Here is a 15372-nt window from a genome sequence, read left to right on the forward strand (position 1 = left end):
TTGCTTGTCAGAAGTTCAGATTGGGCTTCATGAAGGGTTAAGCACAAACAAACAAACCCATACATTTGTTTGCCAGCAAATACACTGTGGGTTGTGGTGCCAGGATCTACCTGGCCTTTATGAATCTCTAGTGAATTTGATTGTGTCAACATTGACATGTTTTGGAAAATGTTAGCTCAGATGGTTATGCCAGTGATCTTGCAGGGTCATCATCATTTGATTGGGGCTCAGACAGAGGTGGATAACTGTGAACCCCTTTTGTTTAAACTATTTATACATTTCTTTTTCAACATGACATTTTATTGAGTATTTTCACCATTCACCATTAGATTCACGTTACGTCTAATGTTGTCCTGCATGTTGCGCCCGGGGATAAACCCTGTTTGGTCTGGGTGTATTAGTTCGGGGAGAGCCCTTCCTAGTCTAATTGCCAAGATCTTCGAGAAGATCTAAGCGTCATTATTCATTAGTGTTATAGGCCGGTATGAGGTGCATTGCTCTGGGTCCTTACCAGGCTTTGGGATGAGCACTGTTAACAAATCTTCCATAGAGGGAGTGATGCTGCCTGTTGTTAGGAAGGAGTTAAAAAGGTTAGTTTGTTGGGGGACTACAATGTGGGCGAATGTCTTATAAAATTGAGCTGTGAGCCCGTTGGGTACCTGGGCTGCGTTTTTCAGGGATTTTATCGTCTTCGTAGTCCCCTCTGTCATAATCGGGAGCTCGAAGGTTTTGAGTTGAGCTGCGGGTATCCCTTTTTGGGTGGCTTGCAAATAGTGGACTTGTGCGTCAATCCCCGTTTGGTCGCCCGACATGACTTCCCTGTGATGTCTGACCATTACCTCAATTTTATCTCCCTCCGCGTATCAGGTTACTCTTTCTGGGCCTCTGAGTTTTTGGATATTATTTCGAGTGTAGTTTTTTTTAATTTGCGAAATACCGCCTTGTGTATCTGTTGAAATTAATCCGCTTCTCACCTGCCTCCAGGAGGTGAGTTTCCTGTAGGCACACACTGTCGGCGGAGAGTTCGGCTAGCCTTCACTCCACTGACTTTCTCTTTCCCAGGAAGTTGAGTCCCTGCATGGTCCATATTACTAATCGTAATTCTTTGCCAGTGTAAACTGCCATGTTCTCCTTTAACTTTTCTACTTTGCTGTTCCCCTGCTGTGACTGCGTACCCCAGAGTGGGCTTTGGATTGCCCCCATTGTTTGCCCTGTCACTTCTGAGTTGTTGATGTCTTGTTTCTGCTGCTCGCTCCTACTCTCCCTTTCAAACCTAACCCCCACCTCCTTCCCCTCCCCCATCCCTCTTTCCCCATTCCCCCGTTTAACGCAAGGTATTGAGCTTGGCCCTCAACCTCCGGGGTGTCTGGCTCTAGCTTGCAACCAACCTTATTAGGGGCCAAATGGGCCCCTTGTTAACATTGGCCAAACATTATACTTGCAATTAGTTTCAGTTCGTGATCGTTTGAGATCGTTGGGTGGTCCCAGTCGGCTCCCCACACAGCTGTGCCCTCCCCTGTTCTGGGGCTCTGTCCCAGGGGATAACGGAAGGATTCTGGTGGGGAATATCCAAATCCCAGCTTGACGGATAGCGATTTACAGGTTACACTGTGGGACCAGCCCTGTAGTCTCGGAGAGTGTCGTGCTTTTCCGCTGAGGAGATCCCCCTCTCAGTCTTTGTCAGTTTTTTTGGGGCTGGCCCTTGATCCTGCGTCTTTGGTCCACCCGTGTCCAAGGTGTCGTGGAGCCCCTCAACATGGATTCGCTATACGGTGTTCCTTTTCCGGTGGTTTCGCTCTCCTCCTCGGGATTCAGGCATTTCTCTGCCTCTTTCATGTTGTGATTTGCCACGGTTTGCCTTCCCAGGTGAAGTTCAATGAGGTGGGGAACCCCCAGCGATATAGTACTTTCTTTTCATGTAGCCATTCAGTTAGTGGTTTCAGGGCTTTCCTCTTCAAGAGCGTACTTCTTGCTAGGTCTTGATATAGCATGATGGATGCATCCCTGAATTGGAATTGTTTAGAGTTTCTGGCTTCCTGCATTATCTCCTCCTTAATCCTATAGAAGTGCACTCTCGTCAGCACATCCGGGGGAGTGGACAAACCTTGCTTTGATCTGGTTCTGTGCACTCTGGTCCAGTGTGAAATATCTTAATTCTGCATCTGTGACTGAATTTGGGATGCCCCGCAGGCGGATGTTGCGCCGGGAGCGATTCTCGGAGTCCTTTTACTTTAGTTCCAACGATTCGCACCTAGCTTCAATTGCCGTTATTCTGTCCGCCCCTTCTCAGATTTCAAATGTTTGCTCACATAGTGTGTTCTCAATCTCTGCTGTTCTGCTTTCGACCTCCTCTATGCGTTTATCTAGCGTAGTGGTTTTTCTCATAACTTCCTCTGTTCCCTTTTGGTATTTTTTCATCATTGCTGCTAGTAGCTCCTAGAGGTCTGACTTGGTCACTGTTTGTGTAGGGGCATTGTTGCTGCGGCTAGGGCTCCCCCTTGGGTCAGTGTTTCTGTGCGTTCCCCCCTCTGTTTTTTCTAGGTTGGAGGTTGCCAGCAGCGTGGATATATCCCTTTGTTTGATGCTTTTTGCCATTCTCCCAACGGATTCTCAGGTTAGGTGCCTCGGCTAGGGATATGACCCCTGTTGGTTCAGAGTGTAGAGTGGAGAAGATGTTTGATATGATATGGCATTTATAACGCTCCTATACACAAGTGTTTCAAAGTGCGACACGGCAAGGGGTAGAACCGAGGAAAGACAATAGACCATGATCTTACTAGGCCAGGTGACATTGAGATTGCGCTAGTGCGGGGGGGGGAAGTGGTTCGCTCCACTATGGCCCCCTGCTTTGGTGGGTTTCCATTTAATTGTATGCGGGTTGCAGGATCTTTCTTAAGTGGACCTTTCACTTTGTTCCTTTTGGATTTGTCGGTTTGCAAAGGTCCACTTTATTATCCATTTAACCAAGGGTTGCTATTGCACGGCAAGACTATGTTGATGTCTCATTGGAAGGTCCTGTGACACTTGTACTGATCCCTGTTCGCTCCTCACTGTGTGGGGTCGCCAGTTATGCTGGTGTTGAGGTGCCTTGTGTGCTTCCGCGCTAAGCGTTGTGCTCCCTGGTCGAGGCTATGGCGCACCTCCAGCAGCGCCGCTTGTCCGCGTGTTGGGGACTGTAGATCTTGTTATGCAGTTGCTCTAGGGCTGTAGGGGTAGGTCACAGGTCGAGGGACGTGTTCCACCCCCATGGATCCACCTCCAGTTTCTTTAGTTAGTTGGGGCGGGGGGCGCGGCTGTGTGGTTTACCCCCGCCCCTCCCGAGCTTCAGTAGCGCTGCCGGTCTTGTTAGCCCAGGTGGAGCCGTGTACTCTTTCCTGATTCTCGGGCGGAGGAGTTCCCGTGCCCGTAGGGTAGGGGTTTGCCCTAGACTGTGGTGGGGCCACCAGGCGGTGGGGCTCCTTTTGCTTGGGGGCTTTCACAGTGTTACCAAGCTGAGCTCCTCCCGATCGGGAATCTGGGGGTGGGGGGGTCTGGTGCTCATGGGATTTGCATCAATGTCACTGGGGATGTCACCACCAGATCTGCCGGGGGTTCTGAAGGCTCAACGGCCCCCCTCCATGAAATGCCCATTCCATGTGTGGGGAGCAGGGTTGCCCGATGGGAGGAATTGGATTGGGTGCCCACAGGTTGCCGGGCCGGTGCTGCGCTGAGTCTTACCTTCCACATTGCTTTGTTCCTCCCCACTGTGACGGGTTGCTGACCTCGTCGCCACCCCTGTGTAGAGTAGTGCTTTGGGTGACCTTAAGGCCATGGGCTGCAAGGCGGGCTGTGGGCATCTCCTTCCCGAGGATTGCTTCGTCTCAGCAGGACGGTCACGGGCTGTACCGGCAATGGGTCCATTGTGTGTGGTGGGCCTACCTTCCTGATCTCCACACTGCATTAGCACAGTTGTTCCCCCCAGGACTCACATGGCTGGATTTAACGTTTGCGTGCTGACGGTGCGCCGAAGCTTTGGCAATCCGGGCTTCAGCCACCATCTTGTGCTCCTAGTAGGATTCTCATCTGCTACATCGCCTCGTCTGTTATCCCTGATTGGGGTCACTGTGCCAGCCCCAACTCTAGCGAACTGCGCTTGACATTATGCTCTTTGACCTCAGTTGCAGGCGTCTCGATTCGCACAGTTTTGCCGGTGTAATTACTGTTGGCTGCGGGCTCTGGGCCTGGAGCTCCTAGGAAGCCATGATGCTCGCCACGGATCCAAGCCACACCCCACCGTTTATATATTCTTTAAACCACTGTCTGACCAAAACTAGAGGTTGACCCAATATTTCAGGTTGTCTGCTATTCTGTGCTAATCGAATGGGTAACCTGGGGCCATCCAAAACTTGATCACCAAATGCTCAGGAGGCAATGAATCTGAAGGTGAACTTAGTTCAATCAAAAGCGATGCACCTTGGTCCTAAACTGTGCTATTTTTGGCTGATGTTTTCTGGAAATCAAAGTCTGAAATGGGTTCTGGAATTTCACAAGTGGGACCTCTGATTTTCCACTTACCTTAGCTGTACCCACTGTGAGAAACCTGAGGGTATCCTTACACCTACTCCCCTTGGATCCTCTCCTCGGGTGGCCATGGAAAGGCCATCGCTTTTGGATCCTGACCCTGGGGGTGGAGTTACGAGGGAGGATCACCTGGGTTGAGGGTCCTTGAGGATTGGGGAGACGATATCCACAGGCGAGACATGGCACCCCTCTTTTCCAAATGACATCCAGCATCAGCCTCCCCCTGCCTTTTATAGACTGTTGTAAACCCTCTTCGGGGAACAGGCGACTAGGAGTAATGCACACTAAAAGATTCTCTCACCACTCTAATATTGAGACGAGGAAGAGCCCTACAGACAAGTGTAAGGGTCAGGCATGCCCAGAGTGCTTCACTAATTATGGTCTGGCAATTCAACCTGTTAAAACGATTGCAGGTGTATAAAAGTTGGAGCCGGAGAGATCAGAGGGAGACCGGCAGGGAGGCCTGCAGAAGGAGAAATCCTGCAGAGTATGAGGTAGCCGAGAATGATCCTGTCGGGGAAACCAGGACGCCGGTGAGAACTGCAAGGAACTGTGGCGCCAGGGCCAGGAAGGGCCGTGTGAAAGCCACAGTATTGGGAGCCACATTGATTGGTGCTTGCATCAGGAGCTGTGGGCCGGAGAAGAAATCCACCCGATGTAAGTCACTGCCAGCATCCGCAGGACGCAAATGGAGAGAGGGAGAAAAGAGAGAGAAGAGAGTGAGACTGACTGACTGGCTGTCCACCAAGGACATGTATGCGGAGCAGAGCAGGAGGTGACAGCCGCCCGGAGGAGATGCCAGAGGCCGGTGAGTGATAAAAAGGGATCACTCGAACCTGGGCGCTACTGGGGCTGTTACGTGGCAAACGGGAATGCTAAATGAACGAGAAGTGAAGTGCAAGACACAGTGAACCAAAGTAAATGGTTTTGGATGATTACTACAAAGTGTGAGGAAATGAGAACTGGAAATTATTGAATACCGAACTGAATGAAAGCTTTCAATAAACTAATGTACAAACGACAAGCTGGTATGAAGAACGAATACTATATATTGCAAGTTAAGGGCAAATCTGATGAAATGCAGTGTAAAGCAAGTATAGAACAATACTGAGGAGTGAGAGAGCAAAGTGGGGAAGGGAGAAGAGCACCATAAAGTGAACTGTGTAACAAAACTCATGGTGGCAAAGTCCAGAGTCTGGCAAAGAGTGAAATATGTTTTGGCAAAGCCAAAAGGCTGGCAAAGAGAGAGACAAGTGAGTGTGGACAAGCAAGCCTAGGGTGACCGGTTGCATGACCTGTAATGAGTGGACAGTGTGGTCCGGCAACTGCGTGTAGACAGGGCATACCCTATATGGGAAAGCCAAAGAAAGGTAGAGAAAGCAATTACAAGTGTCTGAAAGAGATTCCTGAAGTGAAGCAGAAAAAAGCAATCTGTATGAACGATCAGTCACTAAAAGGAGTATAAAGTTGACCTGGAACTGGCTTTGAATATTGAGAGACTGACCTTAAATACAAGTTGGCAAGCTGGCGTCTTGGGGAAGAAGAATCCAAAGACCAATTTGAACTGTTTTCTTGGGGAAGGGAAACCTGACACTTTGAAACTGTCTTGAACTTGGGGAAGGGGAGCTGGAAAGTAAGCCCACAGCTGGAAGAAGCTAAGAACTTTATTTGGAACACTATTTCTTTTGATGCCGACATCCCTACACATTGTTTAGCTTTAGTTGTGAGGGCAAGTATAGGTTTTGTACACAGACAGACTTAAGTTGAACTTACTGACTCAGACTATCCTTAGTTTCTTTATGTAGGGAAATCCCACTTCTGCATAGGGCAAGTTAGGCCTAAACCATGCTGACATCCAGTTTTGTTTGAACTTTGAATATATTGTCTGTCTTGCTTCATGATACCTCCACACCACACAGGTCAAAAAAAGGCTGCCTTAATGGCTCAGTCTAATGCAGCCAACTTCCAAATTGCTCGTCAGGCAGGGCGCCATCCTGTGAATGCGGTGCTGTCCATGTATCATGCAGAATCAGTGTCGATTTGCTGGTATATGAGGAACTGTGGATTATTGTCCACTGATTCCTTTTCAGAAGATCAGTACTGAATATCACAAAGTCTTAACTGCTAGCGCTTGGCTTTCTATGTCATTCAATTCAGGTAAACCGATGCCGCTGCGTGTCTCTATCTGGTCGAATTCCAATATGAAGCTTTGCCAGAAACGTGTAGACTGCAATGGAAAATGTCAGGCTCAGAATAGAATGGCTAAAATTACATAAGATGTTTCCCTCCAGAATACGGCTCTTGTCCTTGTATAACAAATAATTCAGCTGCTATAGAACCATCTCCTAGAAATGCAGTGAGGAACTGCTTCCTCCCAACATGAGGCACTGACGGAGAAGCAAAGGAGTTGAGAACACCCTTGATCTCTCCTGCTGAAACTTTGTCCCCATTTGGGTACAAAATGTTACTGCTCATTCGCAATTGCTTCAGAGGTGGGAAAATAGACTGGTAAATGCCGAGCTGAATTCACATGTGTTTGCAACATTGCCACTCATGAAACTTTATTACTTTTTTAAGTATGCCCGTTGCACACTGAGACATGGAAACAATATTTAGTACCCATTCTGAACTTGCATTCCTTTTTAGCAAGTGAGGCCGGCCATCATTTTTTTTTGGCACTGCTTACAGGACCAGCCACCGGTCTGTCGGTCCAGCTCTTTCTTGCTTCTGCTTTAGAGACAAGAGAAAAAGGGGTGGGTGGGGGGGGGGCAAATGCAACCCTTAGAATGACCGTCAGCCGAGGATTGCCTGTTTTCGATAGATGATAGTGACTGGTTTAATGTGCATTTATCTTTAGGGACAGCCGCTACTTTCCGGAAGCATAATGTACATTGTTGACATGTTTTACTGTGGCTACTTCCATTTTTTAAATACACCCTTCAATGAGTGGAATTTAATATGTGAAATCACATCGAATCCTATGTTTCATATATGTACATCTGTATCTTGGATTATTTTAAATATTTTTAAACTATTCCAAGCCCTATTTATATCTTGTTGCTATGTGCTGTGATGGATTTGAGGCTTTATTAAAACTGGTCTTTCTGAAATAAAACTGGACATGTCTTTTAAAAAAAAAAGTTTTTATTAAAGGAAATTCACTCCTCACAAAAACGAACATTACAACAATGCATAATGATAGTCCTAGTCGAACCATAGAACCGCCATTAGCTGCATACATCAATGTCACCTTGCAAACCAATCATAAGACAGAGAAAAGCAAGCAGTCGATATAAGGGTAGTGTCTAGTTTGCAGCCCTTAATCCCACCGCCCCTTTGGTCACTGAGTCAGGAGGTAAGACACCACAGGGGTCCCATATACTTTTGGGTCTAACCCGTGGCCCACACAGTGCCCCATATTCCCCGTCCATGCCCTTCAGGTAGACAAGATCATCCAGCCAAGCCCGAGTGGTAGGGAGGACCCGACGGGTCCATCTTAAAAATAAACATCTCTGGGCCACTATCATGCAAGTGGTCACAAACATTCGGCCTAGGCAGGGTACACCAGGAAGCCACCTAAACATGCAACACAACAATTCACAAGGCACATCGCACCCCAGCATACCAAAGAGGACATCTGCCACCCTCACCCATAAATATTGCAACTGGGGGCTGTTAAGTGACTTCAATTCAGCAATCCCACTAAGTCATTGCCTCGTCTGGGACGCCCAAGGGAAGCCCTTATTTATATATTTTTATGACAAGTTATAATCTGGATGATAAACCCTTATACAACACCCCTCTCTTTGAATCCCCCTGACCTCACTGAGCCAAGAAGTAGGTTGGTTTTGCAATTTAAAAGGTTTATTGAGAAAGTAAACAATATATATATATATATATATATCACACTTTTATGAATAAATTAATATTTGATAGCACACTTAGGCATATGTCAGTGATCAACAATGGAGGATGTTACACTAGCACACTGATTTAATTACTTAGGAGTTAGTACAGGGAGGATAAGGTAGCTGAGAATACTTTTATGATTTCAAGGAAATGCAATGATGAATAAAAATGCAGTGCAGAAATAAACTGATAGGGTTTCACAAGAGATATGTTCACTTTTCCCCTTGTGGCAATTCACTCCCTCCCCTTGTGGCAATTCACTCCACCCCCCCCCCCCCCCAATGCAATATAAGGAGATGGAAGTAAAGCACACAGTTTTCAGGAATATAATCACAATACAATACGAATTTCAGTTCCCCCCTATCAAGTTTAGAGAAACAGGGATGGTTTTAAACACAGGCAAAAGTACTTTTAAATGTGGTATGCAAAGAAGGGAAAAATATGCTAAAAATGATTTTAATTCCCTGTAGGAGGTTCAGGGTAGGTGATAGCTATTTAAGATTAGTTCAAGTCACACTGGCAATGATTCAGGAATGATTATCAGAGGGAAAATGGATTTCAGCAGTTGCGAGCAAAAGACGGCTATTTTTGACAGGAGCTAATTTTTCAATTCGCAGCAATTTTTCCGAATGCGTCGAGCGCGATTACGGAAAAACTATAAGGAGTAGAAAGGGCTTGTTGGAAAGTTTAGATTCTTAGCTTTAAAATGAAAGTTAAATCTCGTTCCTAGCACACGCACACCAAAAGATACGGACGATTTTGTGGAGATAGATTTTCAGAAATGAAATTAAAGTTTCAGAATGACAGATGCGCTCTGGAAGGTTTTGGATCAACAGGATGGACACACAATTCTATGATGCAGTTCTAGATAGGTGGAAATGGTTTGAATTAGATTATTTTAAACTAAGAGATTGGTTTGAACAGTTCTGGCTGAGTACTCGCACTATAAATTTGAAATAGGCTGTCAAGGTCTGGTCAGGTTTGGACTGGACTCCTGGCGGGTGGTTCTGAAGTCACAGCTCTCTGGGTCAGCTCTGCTCTGCTGGTCTGGCACTCGGCACTGCACGGCAGTCTGGATCTCTGGTTCTGCTGGTCTGGATCAAGTGGATTCTGGATACAGCACTGCTTTCTGGGTACTGGCACAGGGATCTAGCCAGAATCAAACAGCTCAGCCCGGCTGTTTGAATAATTTGCAAAAGATTTTGAGGCCTGCTGAAAAAGTTCTGAAGTCTGGATTCTAAGTTCTGGAGATGGTCCTTCTGGATATTGTCTGGTCCGGCAAAGCGCTTTGCAAGAAAGTGGAAAGTGAATCCCCTCCCTGGGTTTCAGTGTTCCTTTTTATGTCTTTTGAAAATGGGTGTGTGCGTGGGCATAACTAAGCCTGCCCCTCACAACTTATCATTGGCCAAGTCCTCCTCTCTCCCTTGATTGGGGAACTGAGTTGTCATTTTTATGGCATACAGAAAGAACCTTCCCTTTGGTTTCACTTAGAAAATCAATTTTTCATAACCACACATGCTTCCCAGATACACAAGTTGTTGAAATTACATGTACACATCACAGATGAATTAAGGTACATTCTTGTCCAACTCTGATGTTTCTAAGAGCTTGGGTTAAGAAATGACAACATATTTTCGTTTTTGGTAGCTTTTGCAACATTGGTTTTTCATCAAATCTTTACAGACCTGTACCCTCTCCCTGAGCATATTAATATAAATTATCATGTCTCTAGCATAAATACAGTGTCTGCAGCATTAATAAATTGTGGGGTTCGGTCCCAGAACACCGTACAAAGTGGAGTTTAGACTCAAATTGTAGGTACATTTCTCATATTAAGGATCTCCAAATTGTACATTCTTGTCAGCTTGAGAGAATATTTTATGAGCGATTTAATCAAACATACATTTGGTGCAATATGAATCCACAATTCAGCCTGGGTCCGCCCCCAGGAACTTGGTGAGTCAGAGATCACATGTCTCTCCTTCCCCAGAGCAGTGTTGACAGTAAACACCCAAAATCAGCATATTCCATTCAGCAGAAAGAGTCTATTGTGTTGACTGAGGTCAGCAGACCAGGGGGCCACTCTGCATTTGGTTAACAGAAACCTGTGATTTCCTGCCTTCTTGTGTGGAGTTCTGAGGTGTGAAAGCTTCCCAGCCTCTTGGACTGTTAATTGAATCAGGCTGCCTTTTTGTGAGGGCCTGGGAACAGCAGGGGTTGAGAATTCTCATTAATCAGCAAGTCTTTGAAGTCCCAGCTAGCTCAGGATCCTTTTGCAACTCCTGAAATACAGTTCTCCTATCAGAGTTTAGATCGCTAGCGCCGGCTAGTGTCCAATGCCGGTACTGCACCTATTTATGGGAGCTGTCTTGAATTAATACATTTCAAAAAGAAAGGATTTTACTTAATAGTATATGATCCTTGCTTGACATGGCATTGATGTGGATCTGCAGTAGGGTAAAGTAGAACACTCAACCAGAGTTGGATTTTTGTTTGGTGGTTTCGTGCCCATGATCTTAGCAATTTTTGACATTAATAAAAACAGATTTTGAACAGAACCATCTTTCTTTGCACTGGTGGGTGGCAGGTCAGGCGACCATTTTGTTGTGCGCAAAACTGCGCGGTTATCCTGGATTCTGGCGCAAATGTGGGCTTTTCGGCCATCTTGGATTTTCTAAGCCCACAGCACCAAATGTTGTAGCCTAATAGTTCAAACGTGGGTCAAGACACCCAACCGGACAGAACCACAGCATTTGGAGGAAGGCAGCCGGGTGACTGAAGACTGGGATTGAACGCCCCATTGTGGAATTGCTCACACAACATTGCCCATTGTTTGTCTGTGAAGGTGAACCCAGCATCATTCTCCCAGTGCTGTTTACACTTTAAGGGCACCCAGAGTGAACTGCGCTGCACTCAACCTTATATGGTGGAAACAAGTCATCTGGCAGAGGCCGAATTAAGCAGATGACCCCATTCAACAGATTCAAATGCCTTTTCCATGTCCAGGAGAGCCGTGACTGCCTGCATCTTGTGGTCATCTGGGCTAGTATAGCAAACAGACGTCAGAGGTTCAGCGCAGTAGACCGCCCTGGAATAAACCCTGACTGGTCAGAGGAATGAAAGCAATCTGTCCATCAGTCACTTTGCAAAAATCTCGGTATCTAAATTAATAACGGATATCAGACGGTACAAGGCACACTCCAATGGGTCCTTCCCATCCTTTAGAATGAATGTTGCCACCATTTCACACATTGTAGGGGGCAGCTGCCCCGAATCTAATGCTCCCTCCCAAACCCCCACCATGTACTTAGCGACCTCTGCTCTGGACCTAGCTCCTTATAGAATTCCGACGTACCATCCTATCCGGGAGCCTTAGCCGTGGAGAGTGCTTGGGTCGTCGTAAGAATATCAACCGAAATCAGCCTAGCCAGTGCCTCGATCCCCTCTCAAGCAAGTCTCTGCAGCGTTGCCACCTTCAAATATTCAGCCCGGTCATCTTCAACTGGGGATTCCAGCGACTCGCACATCTGTAAAAAGTATAATCTAAAGGTATCAAGGATAGTGTCAGACTCTACCACCACAGGCCCATCTGGTCACCGTATCCTTAAACACCTCTCATAGAGATGCCATCATGCGCACAGAACCGGTGTTATTCTTGAAGTACGTCTGCACAATACTAAAAACCCTCACTGCGGTACACTATATCGAACATGGCTGTGGCCTTAAAACGCCAATGAGGCGTAGGCACCCCTTCACCACCCATGTTCACTGGCCATAAAACAGGAGAGTGGTCCAATAGGGTCTCGGCAACAACACAGTTTAGCGTCATATGCCGCATAATCGGGCTCGCAAGTACATAGCCTAAGCGTGAGGACGTGCTGTGCAGCAATGAATGGGCGTACTCCTTCACCCCAGGGTGGAGCACCCGCCACACATCCTGCATCACCAATTCGGACAGACACCATGGCAGCTGCTTGGGGTAGAGTGCGAGCTATCCCCGAGAATCTATCCATTGCCATTCCCAGAACAACATTGAGATCACCCGCCCAAACCATGTTGGTCTGCATCTATATATAGCATCTAGCAAGGGGTGATTCAAAGAACCCTGGGTCATCCAAATTGGATCGTAGATGTTCACAAGCGTTATCGGGACATGGGGCCAGCTGCCCGACACAATCACAAAGTTGCCCCTTTTCCACCCAATGGAATCGGAGCAACTTGTGAATGAGCGTCATGACCCCAGCTGAGTATGTAGAGTATGACGTATAGTATCTACTTCAACCCCAGGATCTGGCCACCCTCTCATTTGCTCTTCCAACCAGGTGGGTTTCTTGCAACAGGAGCACCTTAGCCCCATGTCGCTCAAAGTAAAAATTTACCTTCTGGGATTTGCGTGGGTTATTCAGCACTCTTACATTCCAACTTATAATTTTACAACCAGCCATGGCTCTGTAGGATCGGGCTCCCATTTAGCTCTACACCACCAGGGCTCGGCCCCCACCAGTAATCTTCGACTATGTACCACTGCACTACAAGAAGATGTGAATCAATTTTCAAAATGAACTTTCCCCAAACCATTTGCTCCCCTCCCCACCACTAGTAGTGAGATTCACCCACCCCATAGACCTCCTGCCCTCAACAAAACACGTCGGGGCGCTCGTCAGGGGGCACCAAACTCAGCGACCTCACACGACCACCCACTCCGAGACGACCGCGGGAGTAGGAGGCCTGTTTCATTACAGTATAATATTACCATCATGCCATGTTCGAGAGTTCCATCACATAGTTATAACAGGGTCTTGCAATCATCTCCTGGCTCAACACATCAGCTCAGTGTTCAAACATGTTCCCATCGACACTGAGTCCAATGCAGAAGGGGTCATCGATAAGACCCACGTCCCACCTATGACTTAGGAAGTGTTTCCACAAAAGTGATAGCTTCATCCTGGGTTATAAATAAAATGAGTCTTGTTCCCATGGACCACCCGTAGCTTTGATGGAAATAGCATTGTGTATTGCAGTCTACTCTCTCTCAACAGTCTTTTAACGGTCAGGAAGGATAGCCAAGCATTCTGAACAGACGGAGTGAAGTCCTGTTAGAATGAGACTTTATATTGAAATTCACCCAGTTCCCGTGCCCTGCACAGAGTGTCCCTGTATCTGTAGTTTTAGAAGGCGGGCTATGACTGGGTGGGGATTCTGTCCTGGCCTCGGTTTTTGAGTCGAGATCCGATGTGCTCTTTCCCCCAGGAAATGTGGTGACTGTGGTGGGTCATTCAGCACCTCCCTAATGAATTCTTCCATGAACACCTACAACTTCTTGGCATGCACCGTCTCTGGGATCCCTACTACTCTGATACTGTTGTGCCTGGATCTTACCTCAAGGTCTTTGTTTTTGTCTCGGATGTCTCTTATCTCAGCCTGAAGCCCTCGAATCTCCCGAGTCACCTCGTTACTGGTATCTTCTAGGACCCCAACCCTATGTTCCATTCCCGGGTGCGACTGCTTTCCTTCTCAATCCTGTCTTGCATGCGATCCATCTTGTATTCCATCGCATCCAGCTTGGTATTCAGAGGCAAATCCATTCTTCATTTCCGTCAGCACTAAGCTCAGCTCTGAGGGGGGCCGGCCGACCCCATCGAAACCGGACACCTCCAAAACTGGTGGCGATCCCCCTTCCTTACCACTCTGCCCGGGGTACCCATCGTGCCCGGGCACAGCGCCAGTTCCTCTTTTTGTGTGTACGTCAGGTGGCCTTGCTGCTTTTTGCCTTTAGCCATCAGCTTCCAGTCCACATGCCCCACACAGACCTGGGTCGGCTTGCCTCACAGGTTGCCTCTCTCCTACAACCCCCGCACAGCCAATTAAATTTGATGCTGGTTGTATAAGCACAGTCTGTCGAACAAGGGCCTAGCAGAAGGACATGACGCCAGATGTGCCTGCAAGTAAAGTGTATATTTTTCATGGCTGGGTGGTAACAGCCGAACCCAGGCTCAACCCCGCTGCGGACGTTATCACAGAGCACACAATTTTCCTCCGCTGATCCAATCCCACATCGTTGAGCTGGCAGTCGGGGTCACGTATCTCCCCACCTTTTAGGTGCAAGCTCACTGTGCGCTCAACACTCTCCTAGGCATTACCTGGCACCCCACCAGCAGGGAAGGGGCAGCCTCTTCTCAAGCATGCATGGCAGGATGTGAGAGTGAATGTGGGCCCGGAGGGGAGCCCACCAACCTGAGTCGGGTCTAGTCCTCTACGCGCCGCCAGCACGCCACCCTTCACTGGCCAATGTCTGCCATTTTTCCCGCACCATTATATGCCTCCAGGCCAGCCAGCAATCTCTCGCCCCTCAACTTGCTTCAATGCCTGATGCGGCTACAGCAGTGGGCCTGTGAAGGCTTGCATCATCCCCTGGCTCAGGGCAGCAACGGACCCCTGGGGGAACCGGCCCAGGGGGCGGGCAGACCCCCAGCCCCTGCCAAACCAATCCAACCTCAGCGGCTTATGACCGGCACCACCAGCTGTGCGCATGGCTCCGCCACTGTAGATTGTCCTTCCGGCTCACCAGCACTGCAGTTCATCGTGCCAGCCCTTGGCTGCTATCAGGCCGGCTTCCAGGGGCCTTGGAAGGTGTGCCTCCCACCAGTCGGGGACACGACTGCACCTCCTCTCATCTACTCCCACCTTTACATCAGCCCTGCAGGGCAGCACACACCAGCTTCCAAGCTGCTGGGCTGTTCGTCTGCTGGCACCACTCCGGCACGTCTTCAGGAGTCGGCCGACACAGCAACTGGCCGGCGGCGGGGAGGGGAAGGGCATACTGCAGCCACCGGTCCTCAGCAAAGCTCTGGTCCCACGGCCCCAATATCAAGCGGCCGCTGCACGACTCCCTCCAGGGCTCGA

At 48.1% G+C, this 15372-nt stretch overlaps 1 protein-coding gene across 10 annotated transcripts in view; it reads left to right on the forward strand.

Moving 5' to 3' along the window:
• Positions 1–15372, forward strand: part of APBB2 (amyloid beta precursor protein binding family B member 2) — a 1500548-nt gene that overhangs the window by 139345 nt on the left and 1345831 nt on the right. The gene's annotated exons all lie outside the window — the stretch shown is intronic.

This window comes from Ambystoma mexicanum, chromosome 6q (genome assembly GCF_040938575.1).
Source record: "Ambystoma mexicanum isolate Mex_15411 chromosome 6q, UKY_AmexF1_1, whole genome shotgun sequence".
Taxonomy (NCBI): Eukaryota; Metazoa; Chordata; class Amphibia; order Caudata; family Ambystomatidae; genus Ambystoma; species Ambystoma mexicanum.